At 43.4% G+C, this 18,616-nt stretch overlaps 1 long non-coding RNA gene across 3 annotated transcripts; it reads right to left on the reverse strand.

Annotated features, from left to right (window-relative positions):
- Positions 1-2,787: 2,787 nt before the first annotated feature.
- Positions 2,788-18,070, reverse strand: LOC118313345. Of its 3 annotated transcripts, none has more exons than XR_007030195.1 (6): positions 16,582-18,070; positions 15,947-16,062; positions 15,600-15,750; positions 14,831-14,891; positions 12,804-12,913; positions 2,788-8,011 (listed from the first exon to the last, which is right to left on the reverse strand). It is a non-coding gene; the product is annotated as an uncharacterized LOC118313345 (long non-coding RNA). The 3 variants fall into 3 exon arrangements; XR_004794448.2 differs by lacking the exon at positions 16,582-18,070 and adding an exon at positions 16,165-16,221; XR_007030196.1 differs by lacking the exon at positions 14,831-14,891.
- Between the last annotated feature and the right edge of the window lie 546 nt (positions 18,071-18,616).

Here is an 18,616-nt window from a genome sequence, read left to right on the forward strand (position 1 = left end):
ATCTTATTTTTTCTTCTTCATCTCAATCAATCATCTTTGTTTGAAGGTACGCTTATGCGACCGCTGCTAAAATATCTTGTCTTGTCTGGTTTAATATATGAAGATATATATATATACATACAGATACAGATAAATACAGAAAACTGAATGTTTCATCTTCTTCAAAAGTGATTTACTTGTTCTTCATCTTTGGAAATAAAGAGTGTTTTGTGTGTAAATGAGATCCGCCTGAGTATGAAAGGAGAACTTTTCTTTTTCTTTTCATTTTCCTGAGGCTGAACTTGAGGGCAACGTGGGCTCAATGGGCTCAATCAACACAACTGCCCACGTAAACGTTCCGTGGGGCATTTAAACTGTGTGCTAGAGGGAAATCAACCGCTTAGCTGTATTTAATGATTCTGTCCTCAAGATATTTATTAACGGAAAGAAAAAGAAAAATCATTAGAAGGGAATATGATTGCTTATGGCTGCCAGAGAAAGCTAACCTCGGGGAAAAGACTCACTTCTGCCTTGTCCGTGAGCAGAAAGAGACGAAATGGGCTGCTTTTTTAGAGAAAGAATGGTTAAATAATGAAAGTCACTGTGTTTTCAATGCGCAGTTTCTTTCAAAAGATCCACATAACAGGGTCTAACTACTGCCACAAATCCCCCCCAGCCTGAGCTGGAAGAAACTGAGCTCGTCTGTTTCCTGGTCCTCACAGTTGAAAGGAAGAGGTTGAATTTACGGGTGACGTTGCCATTTGGATACCTATGCAGTTTTTATTTAATACCGTGTAGCCATCTTATTATACACTTAATTCATTTACGGTATGGATTAACGATATTTTGTGAGCCCAAGTGGGGCAGGAGGGCAAAAACCCAATAATTAAACCAATGAGGTTTTGTTTTTTTTTAAGGCGGCAGCACTTTTAATGTGACAAAGAAAATAAGTTGACGGGTACAGTGAGGTCACATCAGCATCAAGTAAATTTGTCCAAACTCTTCAAGTTGAGGGCAACAGACAGCCAGCGAGTTCAAAATGGAGGAGGCTACTGTAGCTAATGGCGTATAGTTATTGTCTATGTTGTAGGCTCACATCCACATTTCATTTTGTTAAGCTGCTCCCATAGACTGTATATAAATATGGACGTAGTCACTCACCGGGTCGGGAAGTGCCTGAAGCCTGTATTCTCTCAAGTGACCAGCAGAGGGCGACTCCCCAGGTTGCAAAAAGAAGTCAGTTCCTGTAGAAGTCTACGACAAAATGACACAGAACAGAATTACACACTCACAGTCCGACAGCACTTCACAGGGGTAAGTCAAATATTTTCCCATTCGGCGACTGAGCTGTTCGGCTCCGCACGCAGCACCGGCAATCTCAACCGATCAACAAGCTTTAAAATAATAATGACTTGAAAGTGACGGAATTTATTAAGAAAAGAAAAAGCAAAGCTGAGCAAAGCTTCAAAGCGGGAAACAGGTCTGCTGCTCCTAATCGCTCGCAAATGGCTTTTCACACAAAATAAGTGGTGAGTTTCAACTGGTAACACGGCCACTAACTCACCTTCCCACATTACAGCTCCGTTCACACCCGCCTCCGTTCCTCACGTCTCAGTCCCCAAACCGCCCGGTGACACGGTGCAGCCATTAGAGACGCGGGGGAGCAGGGCGAGGGGAAATGCGCCACACTAACATTTTAAAAAACGGTTTTGTGTTCATTTTTCCTTGTATTTTAGTCACAGTTTGACTCAACATTGGCCTCAGAGAGAGAGAGAAAAAGGAAACTGATGCATGGCTCATGTCAAGTTACAGTACAGGCCAGATTTAAAACTGAATTTTTTGGGGGGGATTTTGAATAGATGGATGAATTCACATTCTGATAACTGAGCAAAGTGGGACATCAAAACAAGCGCACAACACACAACATTGTCGTATCATTACTTCATAAATTTGATGTGCCAAACTTGGAGCAATATTATCATTTGGAGAGCTTGTGTGTAAGCTTGTAAAGGGCCTAGGATTTATCATAATTATTATTATTATTATTATTATTGTTATTATTATTAATAATAATAATAATAATAATAATAATAATAATAATAATAATGTGAAGTCAGGTATCCAAGAGCTTGGATCTAAGTTCAACATTATTATCAAACATTATTATAATGCTGGAAGACAAAAAAAATGATTAAGTTTGTCACAGTGAGACACTTTTCACATTACTCATCTATTAGCTTTAAAAACTTTTAAATAACTTGTACCAAACTTACAGTTTGCAATCTGAATAGATTTGTTGGCAATATTTGTTGCCTATATCATAGCTTAAGAGACAAATGGCAACTAACATAAGTAAGTAAGTGTAGAAAACAGCCTTAAAATAAACAGAAACTTTTGTTGCACAGACACCTCAACATCATCACCCCCCACACGGTTTAACGCCGACTGTTTGTTTTCCACTTGTTCTTGTGGCAAATCCTCCGTCTCCATTTACAACGAGGGAACAAATCAGATCGCGGGAAGCCGAGACTTCATCAAGCATTTCTCCCATCGCGGATGAAGTGTGGAGAATCTTAAATAAAAATGGCAGTCACACTCCGGGGATGGATTTTTCTCCCCCTCGCCCTGAAGGTGAAGGAAACAGCGATTACGTCTGGATGTTTCCATCTAAATCAGCAATGAAGAGAAACAAACAAACCTGAGCTTTTTTTTTTATCTCTCCTCTGAATCTTTCCACCGTTTTTTTTTTTTTGGGGTGGGGGGCGAAAACGAGCTTGAGGCTAAACTTCAAACCGGACGGAGTGAAAATAACAAAAAAACGGACCCAAATTTTAACCACACACGATTTTAAACCAAACACACTTTTTTTTTCGGGCGGTGATCTGCAGGATCCAGAATCATTTGAAAAGAGCACAAAGACAATACACTCACAGAAAAAAATATATATTTTCCAAGAGATTTTCCTCTTGAATTCTGACATTCCACTTGCACGATTTTCAATTTGAGTGGGGGGCCCTTTATGGCAGCAATTTTTTCTGCGCGGCTTATTAGGAAAATATTTCTAGGCACTTAAATGCATTCGTTGTCCTTTAACTGTCACTGGAAGCAACGGGAGGAGGGCGAGTGCATCGTTGGTGGAGGACGTGTGGTGTTGATGCAGTGCCGTGCGAGCAGTGGGCCGCGGGATAAATGATGAGCCCCTCTGATCCCCAGTCAGTGATCAGGGGCTTCAGGTCAGTGTCAGCCTGCTGCATGGGGCGAATCAATGATCCTTCCGGGGAGCGGCTCAAATAATGAAGCTTCAGATGGCTACTTCACCAGACTGAGAAGCTTCCTCTCTAAGCCCGTCTGCGTCGTGACCGACGGCTTCAAAAGCAGCATTAGTGTCCGCGAGCTCACATGAGCTGATTTTGGGGGAATCCTTTCGTGTACACCTTGTTTAGCTCCGCCTCTACTGTACATCATTCTGCCTCGCTCTCCTCCTCCACCGTGAGTCTGCAAAAACCGTGAATCAAGACATTTCAACAGTTGACATTTTATTATTTGAGTAGACAGTACGTAAAAATAAGCCCATACCTAGTCCTTCTGTGCGAGCAGTTAATAATGACCAAGTGGCAACCCACCGTATCTGCTGTTCTCGAAGTCTCAAGTTTCTAACTCAATGTTGCTTTTTTTTTTGAAACCGGACGCAGAATTGGGGGTGGGTCTGACTGAGAGTTCGTCCTGCTACAACCCTTCAACCATATAACAATTGGACGGACCCGCTGCCTGGTATCAAGCTGTATCCAGCGGGCTGCATTGCCCCCTACTGGCAAGGAGTGTAACTGCAAGGCAAAATGAGTAAAATGTTATTGTCTGTTCAATTTAAAACTAAAATACTGAATGTTTCGCTGACTCGATTTAATATGAGGTCCTTACATAAACCTTGTCTCCACGCCTCCAACAGACGTTTTTTACGGCAAACATCTGGTCGCAGTCGTGATTATGACGTGAGCAAAGGAAAAAGTCAGGTGACGTAGTAGAGCGACGAAGTCGTGTTGAGCATAGGCCGGTTGACAAAGCACAGCAATTTCACACGGGAGACAGATTGTGAAAAGGATGTTCAGTGTCGTTAGTTTAATCCATGACTGTTTAACAACCCTAAACTATGCATTTTATTATCGTTTCCAGGACGACGATGAGCTGGAGGACTTGTTGTTCTGTGTTAACTTTCTGGATTCGTGGAGTTGCGCTATAATTTATTTGGTTGCAGACAACAGCTTCGTTTTCAATTGAACGAAATCTGTCTGCATAAAATAAATGCTGCTTCTAATGGGCATATTTATAAATAGCTTTTCCCCCCAACCTACCAAAATGTAATTTGTGTGTCCTTAAGATCTAAAAATCATGGCAAATTAATTTTGTACCCAAATAAACATTCCCTAAAATATAAAATCTTTCGACACATTTGAAACCTCTACCAGGTTTGCTGTGTTGTTTTTGTCGGTCTCATAAAAAGCCCTGCACTGTGCATTTCATGAGGTTTATCCCTATGCTCATTAAGTCGACCATGTAATATTAATTTGCTCCAGACCCATTATGAATACAAATCATCTGACGGATGACCTGAGGATAATGACGATAATGGCAGAGGAATTAGCCCACAGCAGCGGCTGACAATGAAATTGTAATGGAGGAAACGTATCTGCAGTGCACATAGGAACGCTGACTGCAATATGTTTAACATATTTGGATACAAGTCGGTTCAAACGCATGCCAACTCTGTGTGTGTGTGTGTGTGTGTGTGTTAGTGGAGGGACGGCGTAATGAATCAGTGTCAACATATGTTTATTAAAAAATCCAACTGTTGCATTTATGTATAAAAGCCGAACCGGTTAATAAAACCAATAACGCAGAAAAGGACTTCAACCTCTAATCCCTTCATTTAGATGCGCAAAACAATTTCATCTTCAAGCGCTGCTTCAAACCTGTGATGGTAAAAAGGAAAAGAAGAAAGGGTCTGTGGTATATTAAGAGGAGAGATGGCATCACTGAAGGCCTTTTTTTCACAGTGATCTCTTAAAGAGAAAAGGATTCCGCTATTGATGATGCCACTGATTTGCACCTCAAACGGCGTTTCAAGGCTTTTGGCATCACATCTGGCGCCGGCGTGAAGCCGCCTGCTGTGATTGATTCTGTGGAGGAGCCGGAGAAGTGGAGGCTGCCGAGCACTTATGGAAGCAGGGGCGAAAAACACAAAGCAAAGAAACGCATTACGCGCCCGGTCGCCCGAGAGCGAACCCCTTGTCAGTGTCCGAGGTGCCGCAATTACTTTGAGAGTTTTCTGCTTCGAGAGGGGAGAAGCTTTCCTCCTCTGCTTCCACTCGCTCAGATCGGAGAGATGCGCTGCACACTTTCACAGAGCTCTTTGTTTGTCGAGTGGAAAAGTAGGTGCGGTGTTTCACATCGGGGGAAGTTCGCTCTGTGTCTTGGGCTAAAACTGGTGAAACCAAATTCATCTTTAAACAGCTTATCTGATCCTTTCTCTTTCCGAGTATGCTCATGACTCACAAAGACGTTGACCTCGCTGCATTTGTTTCAGAAAAATGGACAATGCTTTTTTTTAAATATGCCTTAATTCATTGCCTCGCAGAGCCTGTCTATATGTCATATAGAGGAGAGATTGCAAAACAAGATGCAGCAGTAGGCAATCTGCCATCCTGACTCAGATTATCTCCCTCTATCACTTCGAGTGCACTCGTTAAATAACCCTGATTGACCCACTGGCAGAGTCAAAGCCCCTCAGAGAAATGTGCAGCTGTCAGGTGGAAAACCAGCAATAAGTTGTCAATAAATATCAGTACATATATACATGTGCATGTAATCCCTTGCCGGAAATTTGACTTTACTCATGAAATGAACCATTCGAATAACATTTAGGGGACAGTTAGCGTTAGCGTTAGCAGTTTGTGAAAGTCCAATGGCTGAATGTCGCTGATGTTGCCGCTAGCCGTCTTGTTGCGCACATTCTTCCACCGGTCAACCTAGCGAGAGCAGCGGTGGTGGGCGGGGCCTGTGTTATTTGCATACCATGAATATTCATAGTCACAGAATTCCTCATTGAGGGCGAGAGAGTGGCTGGTTTCCAGGCCCAGAGGTTTTTTCAAACTTTTTGGGGGGGTAAACAATGTAAAACAAAATATTAGGCATAGGCGATTATTTTTTATATACTTTAAAACGTGACTGGAGGGGATCTTTAATTGTCAAGCAGGGTTTTATCGAACTGCTAGATTTCGGAACGGGGTCATAAACAAGCAGTCAGGTACTAATGCACAGAGTGGGAGGTAAAAAGGTCCGATACTGTTGACTACTGTCTTCAACAAATTCAACATGAAATATCGATTGGAGTAAAGAAAAGGCACAGCGCCATTTATAAGGAGGCGTGACAAAGACACTGGCTCAACCTTTCCTCCAGTAAAACGTCAAGCTGCAGATTTCCACAAAAGATCGGCTTCAGCGCTCTCCGCGAGACGAGAGAAGAGTAATCTGACTTATCACATAATGTATTTGCAAAGTAGTCATTCCCTCCGGGCTGCGCGGTAGGTGGGCTTCAGAGAGCTAATTGTCCTTATCAAACATGGAATGTTATTTTCTCTAATCATGCGACTCGTAATGGCATAATTTCACCAGAATTAACATACGCAACGAATGTCATGATCGGCTCGTAGACGCATCTCGCCGTGTATCCATTTAAGAGCTTCTTTTTCTTTATAGGCGGATAATGTCTGCGGACATTTCTGGAGGTCGTTATGAATTTGCGCGTTTTGAATACCTGCTCATTGTCGTACCGACTTTCTGCTCTGCGTTTCGGCGCCCAACCCTTTTCGTCGGATGTCCTACACGCAGCTCTGTCCAATGACCTCAAATACCCTCATCATCCTCCACCCATCATGCTCCAAATATATCTCCATTTGATCTGATTGAAACTGTGTGTGGGAATGGAGTGCTCCGGTGGCTGAGTGGTTGCAGTGCATGCAAAACTTCAGTTTACACTATTCCCTGGATTTTCTTCTTTGGACACTCACTTAGGGTTTGGTAGTAGGTCATACTGTTTTCCTTGCATTTTGCACTTGGTAAGAAAAATAATTTTGTGCTTTATTCGGCTAGTGTTCACCTACTGTCTCTTGCACATTGACTCCTACCTCCTGTGAATCCCAACAGCTCTGCAGTATGTTACTCTAATATGATATGCTGCATTGATTGTCACAACCTTAAACACCAAAGGAGTGTTTCAATCCATCCGCCCACCGCCACAAAGCAGCCCTGCTAATGAGGATGGCGCAAGCAAAATAATGCTTCTACGGAAGAGTATTGATGCGAGGCATAAGAAAGAAAAGTTAATTTATTCAACATTTCGAGAATAAAGTCGAAATGTCAGGAATAAAGTTAAAAACACACCTTCGAGAAGAAACGACGTTAACTAACGTTAGCAAAGCTACGCTAGCCTCGGTAACTGCGCGGCTCTCGAAATTCTTCAACGGTTGTTTTGCAATTTACACGTTATCGCGTCAGGACACACGTCGACGTTCATACGCAAACACCCGATGCCACCGCATCGTTTCTTCAACAATCAGCGTGTCAATAATAATATCGCAACTTTACAACTTGATTAGCAGCTAGCGTTAGCTTAGCAAGCTGGCTGACAAAACATCAACATCCGGTCGGCATTTCAAAATTATCGACTTTACTCTCGAAATGCAAGACTATTCCTCCTCTCATTTTATTTGGTTTGACTGGCCCTAATACTCCTCCGCATGCTTCTTATTCTAAATGGGTGGGGGGAAAGAAAAAATGTGGTCCCACCTTCGGAAAGGCGTCTTAATCTGTAAACCTGGGTGTAATGGTGCTGACGAAGCCTCTTTCTTTTCACAGATAGGTGAGAGATGTTCCAATAAAGCAGCAGCAGTGATTAGCGAGACCTCCGTGGACTCTCGGTGAGGCCATCAGTTCTGCCCGAGCCGGGACAAAGAGCCGACGCTGTCTTCACACGGGACTGAGGAGGAAAACAAAACAAGAGGGTTTTTTTATCATAAGCCTGTGTGTGTTGTGTTGTAAACTTGTTTACTGAGAGCGGAGCTGCTGTCCGATCACATCTAGCCGTTTGATTTTCATGCAGTCTGATGGCGTCCTTGTTGCTTTGAAAAAAAAAGGTGTCTGAGGATGTGTGACCTTCGTTGAGTCGAAGCACCTTTGGTGAGTTTCATGGAAAAGTGAATACTTTCGGGTTGAAACGTGAATTTGTTGTGACGTCCGTGCAGTTTTCCGGTGGTCTTGAGTGATGGGGCATCTACAAGCTGTGACTGTGTTTGGGGGCCCACGGAGGCAGTGTAATGAAAAGTCAATCCGTCACTGCCACACTCGTCAAAGTGCTGAACCTGAGGCTTCAAAAAAGAACGTCAGTTGGCAAAACCGATGGGTGACGTCACAGCGGGTTTGCCACTTGATCCTGCCACGTTAAAGAAAGTGGTGGGGGGGAAAATTCTGGATCCGCCAGTTGAACCAGATCAGTTCCAAAATTGAAATGTTTCTTCCTTGGGTCATGTCCCATCCCTCCCCATCAGTTGAAATTTGGACCTGATGATGGTTACTAGATGAAAAGGTATTAAAAATACAACTCAGTCCAAATCTATCTGCAAATCCATTTCACAGATATTTCACTGGACAAGTGAAAAGTTATATCGTTAATGGTTTTTTTTTCGTGCTCTGGAAACCAGTAAAAGTTGGAGGGGATCTCCAATGTTGGTAGACGTCATCCACTGGGGACCATGAATCTCTGAAACAAACTTCATGGCAATCCATCCAATAGATATATCAGCCTGGGCTGAAAAGGCTGACTTGACCAACTGATAGACTGAGATTATTATTCCTAAAGTCATGGGGATAGCATGACTACAAAGAGATTTACTCGTGAGAATGTTTCATTCTTAACGACTGACGAGGTGGAGCTCGACAGATCCACTTTGTGGTACTCCGTATCTTTTGTGAGAACTTCTCTGTTCCCGCCGTCCTCAAGTAATTACGATCTGATTTCTTCAAAAAAGACACGGTCGGAAATCTGTTTGCTCTTCATAATCAATAGCTCGGTGTCGACTGGCTACTGGCCAGGTTACTTTGAACAAGCAAGTGTTCAGCCATCCACTGAAGACACGGAGGCCTTCATCCATCCTTCCCACATAATTAACCGGTTTTCAGAGTAACCTTTCATTTTCTACAAGTCTTGAATTCAAAGCAGGTATTTTCTTTCAAGGGAACCGGCTGAGAAGTTTTAAAGGTGACGTGTCTTGCCCTTCCAGTGTGGTCCTGATGAAAGCAGATGCTGTGAGCGCTGTGTTCGGTTGTGGCTTGATCAGGTTCAGCTTGTGATAACAATTGTATCCTGATGGGCAGATTTGTCAGACTTACTCCCTTCTTCAAAAATCAGCTGACAATCAACGTTCTCAACGACCACAATCACCACAATCATGTACAAAATGTACAATTAATACGTCTTGGAGCTGATTAAGCCCCGTCTGCTCTCTTAACATCCCTGCCTTATGCGTAAGCGCTGCATGAATTCACATACTTGACCTCTCAAAACCTCCGGATGTCAAGAAAAAAGGGCAGCACCGTCTTTCGAATTACACTGTACATATTAATACTTCAAGGTACGCTATAAAAATATATTGTTTTGAGCAACCAAAAAAAAGATAATTCACCAATAATTCAATTTGTTGTTTCCAGGGTTTTTTACAGCAGAGGATGAAAATGTATTGTGTAAGACAAATATCAACATCCCTGAACCAAACAATCATTTCACAAAACAGCCCGCGTCTTGTGAAATGCCCACCTCCAGTAGCTGCTTTTAATCACATCAACATGTCACAGATTGGATTCTGACTTCCAAGACCCGGCGCACCGTGCGTCCTTTGTTGTGACCCATCGCAGCAGACGAGATGTCGAGGAGAGAGAAACACCCCTGACATTTCATGCTGTAAACGCAAAGGTAAGTGCCGCTGCTGCATATAAACAGCATCATTTCGCGCCAGCCGTCATTACACACCGGCGTCATTAAACGTCGCTCGGTCAATCGGACGTCCGCAGAGAGTCTCCTCCGGCCAGGGGTTGGTGATGCCACAGCGGTTCTACCCTGGGTCTGGTGGTGAATCTATCTCTAATGTAGTTTTGTAGGTGTTAAATAAACAAACTGGACAATGTTTGTTTTTCTCCCACAAAAAGAACGTGGACATCAGTTTAATGTGCAAACGCTGTAACAACAGTTTATCTGTGTTATCGGGAGGATCCAGATAATACAATTACATATATATCTAGTTTTAATATTACAAGGTACCGGAACGTCATGTTTGAGGAAATAAACTGAAACGTGTCTTGAAACAAAAAGTTATTGATTTCAGGATCTTTACTTCTAGCAATGACCGTTGATGTTGCTATAGCTAAAATGACAGCTGTCACTCGCAGATTTTTTCAGCTGTTGTTACCCTACTCTGTGTTTGTTAGTGTGTTTTTTGCCGGTGTATATAATTTGCGATGGCTTTACTGTACTGTTGACTAGCATATGTTGGTGTTTTTTAGCTGGTGTATGTTGGTTTAACCTGGTGATTGTACTGGTCTTGCTGATGGTTTTTGCCAGCGACCTGGTTTTAAGATGGTCTATGTGCTTGTGTGTGCTGTGGGTTTTTCTAATTAGTTTGAGACTATAAGTAATTGGCACAATATAAAACAACAATAAGACTCACATACACATAAACAGCTTTTTTCAAACAATGTCTTGAATTTGTCATGTTTGTCCCAGGTTGGATGAATATGCTTTTCTCTATAAATGTATCCCCACATGCCAATGTAGGTTAGTTGGTTAGTTAGTTAGTTAGTAAGTTGGTTAGTAAGTTAGTTAGTTTAGCGGATGATATCCACAATGACTTTGAAAGCAATAGGTCGCTGCAGGTCATAGTTAGCAGGACTTGCCAACGATTGCAGCTTATGTCAGAGATGATAATCAGTAATTCATTCCTTAAACTTTGGTTTAGGAATGGTGGAAAAAAAGAATGTGCCTCCCAAGCTCTTATAAACTGAGAGTAATATTGCTCTGACTGAACAAGCTGTACCACTTTTTCTTTTCATAACGCATGATGTTGCTCGTTCAAGCGTTTATCTAGGCTGTAACTGTAAACCTCCCCAGAGAACCGGCGGCTGTTTGAGTCGCGGCATTACAATGCATTCTGAAAAATCTGAAGATGAAGCTGTGCAGCCTGACGTGCTTCCACTGTGAGAGGTAACGCGATTGCATTTCACTCTCCAATGAATTGGGCATTTTCCTTTGCCATTACTCAAACTGTGCCAGATGGAGAGTGAAGTCATCAGCATGCGACGCCCGCAAAGCCTGAGCTTGGTTTATGTATTCTGGGGCGGGGTGTAGCTATAATGGGACCTAATGGAAACAGATGTTGTGTTCCATGGGACATGGCATCTCTAGCACAGCGTGCCGGCTGCCAGGCACTTGGCTCATGAGAGACATCTTGCTGCTTTTCGTCTCCGCACACGAAAATAATCTTGCGGGGGACAATGTTGTAGACCATCATTCTCATGCTCGCTCACGGAGACAAAGTCCAAAACAAGAACGGACTCTTAAATACATACAAATGCATGATGATTTGTATGCATTGATTGCATGTGGATTTCTCTGCTTTTCACCTGCAACGCATACAATGAACAAGAAAAGAAAAGAAAGACAGAAACCCTGCCTTTCTCAAAAGTGCAGACATAGCTGCACACAAAATTGCCTCTGGAAGGCCAGGGGAGAGGAAAGACAATTTCCTGACTGCAAAAGCAGTGAGTGCAAGAGCGGGGGTAGAGAGATAAAGACTATTATTATGCAGAGCTGGTATGTTGTCTAGGAAACTCTAATTGGAAGTAATTTTGCACTCAGTCCTAATGAAGCTAATGGAAGCAGAAGTATCATATCATGGTCTGGCCCATTTTTCTTTATATTAGCTTGAATCTCTGGTGGCGGGGGGGGGGGGGGGGGGGGGGGGGGGGGGGGGGGTCTCTGTTGCTTTCAGCAAATATTCAGCCCTGAAGAAAAAAAGCTGGAGGAAAAGAGTGACAACTGACCGACAATGGTCTCACAAAACCGATGACATCCCGACTCTGTCACGAACCATAAAGAAGCCGCGGATGGCAAGATGGAATCCATTATCCCCTCCTCTCCACTCCAAATGAGGCATCGGCAAGCACTCAGACCTCTCCTCAATGGCTTGTGAAGACATCTCACAATCAATGGGCTTTAATCATGTCCATTTCCCCTCCTTTTTTTTCTCCCCCCAATAAAGAGGAGAAAATGCCTCGAGCCCAATCGACGCTAATAACGTCGGAAGGGAGCGAGTTGTTCGTGTGGGCGGAGAGGCGGCATTTGAAACAGTGAAAAGAAGTAAAGGGTCACAAGTTCATCGTACTGCAATTATCCACAAGGCCTGCGCGCACTGAAAGTTTGAGCTACCAACATTAATTGGCACTGAATAGATTTTTGGCCACTCGAGGGCACAAAGTCTCTGCAGTCCCGTTTCTGGCCACCTTGAAAATTATGTCCAACCCGAATCATATTTTGCGCTGGACGATATCACACCCAAAGTCAATGCAAAGACACGGGTAGATGTGACTTTGACGTGACTTTGACGTCAGTGACGCAAATTAGCACGAATAACACAAACACGTGAAACTTTCATTTAGTGTGTACTTTGGCCCATGTCCCATCCACTTACATGGAGGAGGCGGAGTTTATGACCCTTATATACCTTTATACCGCAGCCAACCACCAGGGGAGGAGCCAGATGTTTTGGCCTCACTTTTGGAGAGCCGTCACGTCGTCCCATCTTGTACACAGTGAGATTGTATTTTTGAAGTTCTGATTTTAGAAAACAAAAAGGTGATATTCTGGTTAGTTTTTAAACATAATAATACATTTTCAGACAAAGCCCGACTAGCTGTTTCCCTCTTATACTAAGCCAAGACAACATTTCTGGCTCTAACTTTATATTTAACGTACAGACATGAGAGTCGTATCAGTTCTCACATGATACTGGCAAGAAAACAAATAAATATGTAAATAAATAATAGTTGAAAAACTATATTAGTGGCAACACTTTCAAAATTTCTTCAAATTCTTTGGTATTTCTGTTCAGCATCGATATATCAAAAGCTGACATTGTCTAACAATATCAGCAGATGTGCCATAAAAAAACTAAACAACAAGCCAACATTTTTATTTGTTTTATTGATTACAAAAAGTGGAGTTTTAGAAAAACACTGCATCAGATTGGCATGTTTTAATTCAGTCAGTCAGAGGTATTGTTTTCATTTGGCTACCACAGACTTCTCCCTGTCCACTGAGTAGCTACTTGTTGATCGGGAATCATAAATATGTAATGGAATTTAGAAACCCCCTTAATTTTGGACCACGCAATGATCTCACTCTTTCCCTCGACGATAGGACTGAAACAGAGGGAAAGAGTGAGTAGATCCTGCGACAACATCCATCTGCCTGAGAAGCTCGATGATGTTATTCATTAAATGATCCTATTCATTTCTGTTCTCCACAGTTGCCATGGATGCAGACAGTTGATTAGTATTCATTTTAATCAATCAATTAAATTAAAAAATGAGGATGTGTCTGTCTTCATGCAAACCTTAGGGCGTGTCAACCTGCGAGGTATTGTGGCGAGAGGACAGATGTCCTATTTGACAAGATTTTTTAAAAGGGTGTAAGTTGACATTTTGGAAAATAAGCTTACTTCCTTCCTTGGTTTGAGTCAGACCGCTCATGCCAGTGGTATCATCCAGCCACTGGTTATCCTCGCTTTGCATTAAAGACTATAAGTGAAACTTGGCTCTTTCCAATGGAAACAAAGGTTTGTGTCCCAGACTATTTCGTGGCTGGGTGCAGTAACTTCACAACAAGGAATAACTGGACCTCGCTAAGAAATAGTCCTGGCACAGAATCCCCCATGAAAATACTACACATTGTTTTTTATATTCAGATTAACCAGACGAGATATAGCCTGTTAAATTGTGAGCTTTAGAGATCCTTGTACGTGAATTTTGTCCGCTTTTTTTTCCTCTGTTTCCAGTCTTTTAGCAAAGCCAAGCTAACTGCCTACTGGTTTCTATTTTTCTGTTTAAGCGTACAAACATGAGGGTGGCATCGACCATTGCAGTGTCAAACTATATCTATAATTAATCCACATCATATTATTCTCAGAAAAGGGAGGATCATTATTTTTAGCAACTTTTAAGGTTGCAGAACAAGATTCAGAGATCAATTATGCAGACAGGCTCTTCCATAAGTCTCACCGGCCTCCCAGAAAACTGTCTCCTCAAGGTAAGGGACCTCTCCTGAGGTGATGGAGCACCTCGAGGAGCCCCACGAATGCGGGGAAATTGCGGGACAACCTCATTCCAAAAATGCCGTTTACAGATGACAGTGTGGTCCGCCTTTCAATCCACAAAAAAACCTTTACCCCATGTTTCTCTTAATCTCCCAAACACTTCTGAATGAACTACATATGCAGAAAGCTAATACACCTCCAGAGAGGTTACAGGGGAAGCAGAGTGTTGATTCCTTTGGGGGGTCTTTCCCAATCGGGGTCCCAAAGTCGGTTGTGAAGGGTTTTGCTTATAGCTGAGAGGGTGTTCGTAGACACATGCGCCACGTTGAGAGGGCAAAATCACAATAGAATTATTTTTTAAAGGTGTCAAATATGAGTTCAGATCAATACAATAGTTGTAACGAAGGAATGAAAGAAGTCTCCAAACGTGCTCCTACCTCGAAGCAACAAACAGCCAGGATCACCTTGGACGGTGAGGTTGTGAAGGCGTGTTGTTTCCTGCAAGTGTGCGTTTCAACAGCATGACACAAAGAGCCACACATTGACGCAAACACAATACACATACATCACACTTTTTTCACGGCATTCTCAAGTCACGTGGTGTGAATTCTTGACGCTTTTCTCCTTTTGATTCTTAAACTCTCTGTTACCCTCTTTCCCCCCTGTTCAGTTATTCATGTCAAGATGATGGAGTGACTCAGTGTCACATTCTATCTCGTCTTATATCACTCCTTCCAACGACTGCGGAGAAGGAGGCCTATTAGTCAGACTGATGCTAATTCCCATGAACTGGAGTTAAAAAACTGGTATTGGTTGCTATGTTGAATCTAGTGGTATCAAGGGAGCTACATTTTCCATCTTTCTTGCGCTCTTGTCTTTTGCACGACTTGGTCCCTGAAGTATAAAAATGCCCAAGAGGGTATTCTTTAAAGTGATTATGGCCACTGTGGCACTTGTCTACATCTTTTAGCTGGTAGAACCACCACCAGTGCCAATAATGACAGTAAAAAAAAAATTCACTCTTGGGGGTTTTCGCTTGGAAATTCTCCGCCATTCTTTTTGCCATCACTTGGACAAATCACCGGCTCTGTATGTTAAGGAGAGTCATACTGGCCTCGTCCGCTGTCATGTCCTGCACTCGTCCAAGGTTGAATGACTATGTATGGGGGATGACAAGGGGCCTAGGACATGACAGGATTTACTTACCCTTAGGTGGGTGAGTGTACAGAGCTGGAGCGCGGAAGGCAGCATAGTGGAGTTTTCGTCTCTTTGTGGCTTTTAGGGCGCGAAGCTTAAGGCAGAGCAGCTCACGAGTTGAACATCCTGGTTTTTCATAAAGGGAAAGGAGGGCTCTTTCCTGTGGTGAAGCACACAGCAGTGGTGGAATAAATAATCGTTTGCACAAGTAACTGTAGCAATGCCACAAATACCCGAAAAATGTCAGAATATTAAGAGTATAGCATTAGAATTCAACATCTCAAATGTAAAAGTAGTAGAAAAAATAGCCTCCAATGAGAATTTGTTATTCTGTTTTTTTTGTTTTTTTTAATGACCTCCGAGGATTCTTCTGGGTCATCCAGCTTCTTCATCCAAATTCGAGCCGGCCATCAATGTCAGCGTCAGCCTTTCAGCAGCCAGCATTCACACAATGGGCAGTGTGCATACATAACTAGACAAGGTATAAATGAATACAGACAGTTAGTTGTCTAGTTGGTCAACAGTTAAAACCACAACGTACCCGTATGGATGTAGCTCGAGTAAATGTACTTACGTACTGCCAGGGGTGTAGCACCAAATTCTGGGCCCTATACATATAAGCAGCCTCTGTGGGGCCCCCCGCAGCTATGATGCTGATTCATTTATGATACTGTGTGTGTGTGTTCTAATAGTAACTAGCTAGCTAACACCTACTGTATTCCGCTAGTAAAAGTTACAGTTGGCTAGCTAGCAATAGCAGCTGTGTCGATCTCAGCTACGTAGCTGCTATAGCTAGCTGTCATAGTAGGAGCTTGCTAATAGCTAATTGATGATACTGTGCGTGTGTTCTAATAGTAGCTAGCCAGCTAACCCCTACTGTATTCAGGTAGTAAAAGGTACAGTTAGATAGCTACCAATAGCAGTGTCAATTTTAGCTAGGTAGCTGCTATAGCCAGCTGTCGTAGTAGGAGTTTGCTAATAGCTAGCTCACCTTTCTGCTCTCTCTTTTCTCTTCTGGGGCCCAGACTTCACTTTCTTGAGGGAAGTCATTAAGAAGTCACTGGTCAGTAGATTAGTGGACGGATATTCTCATGCCGAGTCATGATGGGCAGACTAAACCATTTTGCGCTTCCTGTAAGAAGTGAGAGGGCCCCCTCAGAGAACCGCCACTGTATTTTCAAATACCTAGTTCAGTCTCTCAACCAACGTACTCAGCCAATTTCAAATTCATGAAACTAATTACCCATGGGCCCTTGGTAATCTGCCCCCCCGTGCTACGCCCCTGTTCATAGGGCGATGAAATGTACGTGCAGGGATTCACTCGGCGGACGTCGTGGGGGAGTCATATGAAGTTGTTAAGTTCTCGAAAGTAAAAAAAAAAAGAAAAGTGAGCTGCACAAAAAACCCCCAACAACCTTGAAAACAGTGGGAGCGGCTGCTAGACACGCTTCGGGTGCGAGGGGCGCTAAACATAGACGTTGTTTAAAAGAGACCATCATCATTAGGTCATTGTCTTTGGAATTAGCAGAGGGGCTGTGAGAGGAAAAGCACGCACACCGGGAGAGAGGTCTATTTTGTTACAAGCTTAACTTCTCCTGGCACCAATAAGAGAGTAGAAACTCGCCATTTCCGAAAAGCGCGGTTAAACAGGGCGTTTGCGGGGTCGCTTGCTTCGGTTTTGAAGTGGAACCTTTAAGAAGCGTAGGTAGTGAATATGAGGACATGCACTTTTTCCGATATGAAAAAACTAACTTATTTGAAATACAGTATACCCACTTCAGAAGCTCACACAGTGGCCTCGGAGACGCATGATTTATTTAACTTTGCTCCGTTTATGTTTGGGCTGGCTCGGTGCGTGAACATCAAAAGAGCAGCTAAACAGCTCAAAGTTCCGGGGCGTATGAATTGTGGATACCATGGCCTGATTTTGTAACGAGCGCAGTCGCTGCCTAGCAACATGAATGTTTGAGAAAAAGAAAAGAAAAGATCAATATTGCCAAACGGTCCGGCGAGGCGGCGGCTCCATATTCCACAGGCCCCCGGGGGTCAAATATCAAGAGTCAAATGAGGAGCTCGAACTGTAAATGAATTCTGGCTCAGGACCTGCTGGAGAGCGATAAACTGGAGGAACAGTCACACACACACACACACACACACACACACACACACACACACACACACAATGTATGCAGGGGCCTGGCGGGGCCGTCGAGGGGCTCCAGTTCCTCTCTTCAGACCACCAGAGGCAACTCCAAGTCTGCCTGGACCCCACTCGGCCCCCACCAGATAGCGCAGAGAGAGACGCAGCTCTCCGCCCTGCAGCCACGAGTGGAAGCGCGAGCATGCGCTGGAGCGAATGCTCCATTTAGAGGGGAAGAGGATGAAAGTGGGAATTCAGTGCTGGAATTGGGGCTGGTTGGGGGATTTTTTTTATTGATGCCCCAGGTGACTTTATTTGCACACAAGCAATAACCAAAAAGTATTACAGCTCCGGCAAGACTAACCAACAACCCCCCCCCCCCCCCCCCCCCCCCCCCCAATTGCATCCAGGGCACTGTATTGACTTCTGGTCGTGGAAGGCAGGAGGAGGAGCTTCTCCTTTTGTTTTGCACGTGCACGGCGAGCGTCGGCAGGTGCCTTTATACACGTAGGTATAGGCGCGCGAGGAAGATATTGATTCATCTCCGGGGGAACTGTCTCCACGTGCTCAAGTGCTCTCACTCAAAGCTTTCTCTTGCTTATTCAGCATATTGATTTAAGACAGTATAAACACCCGATCCTCAGACTGATGCACTCCCAAAGAGCGAGACGGGTCTCGTTTTGAAAGGCAGCAGATGTGAGGGTGGGAAGGCGAGCACTGCTGCAACGTGGTTAAGCGTGAAGATTATAAGGCAATGAAAAGGGGTCACCGACACAACACTTAAGTGTATGTAATCTGCAAGACGATGATGTCAAGTGGGAGTAGTCGGAACAGTTGGGAAAATTCATTTGTTTGAAAAATGCCAAAATGTCTCATAATTAAAGCC

Source organism: Scophthalmus maximus, chromosome 19, assembly GCF_022379125.1.
Source record: "Scophthalmus maximus strain ysfricsl-2021 chromosome 19, ASM2237912v1, whole genome shotgun sequence".
NCBI classification, from domain to species: Eukaryota; Metazoa; Chordata; class Actinopteri; order Pleuronectiformes; family Scophthalmidae; genus Scophthalmus; species Scophthalmus maximus.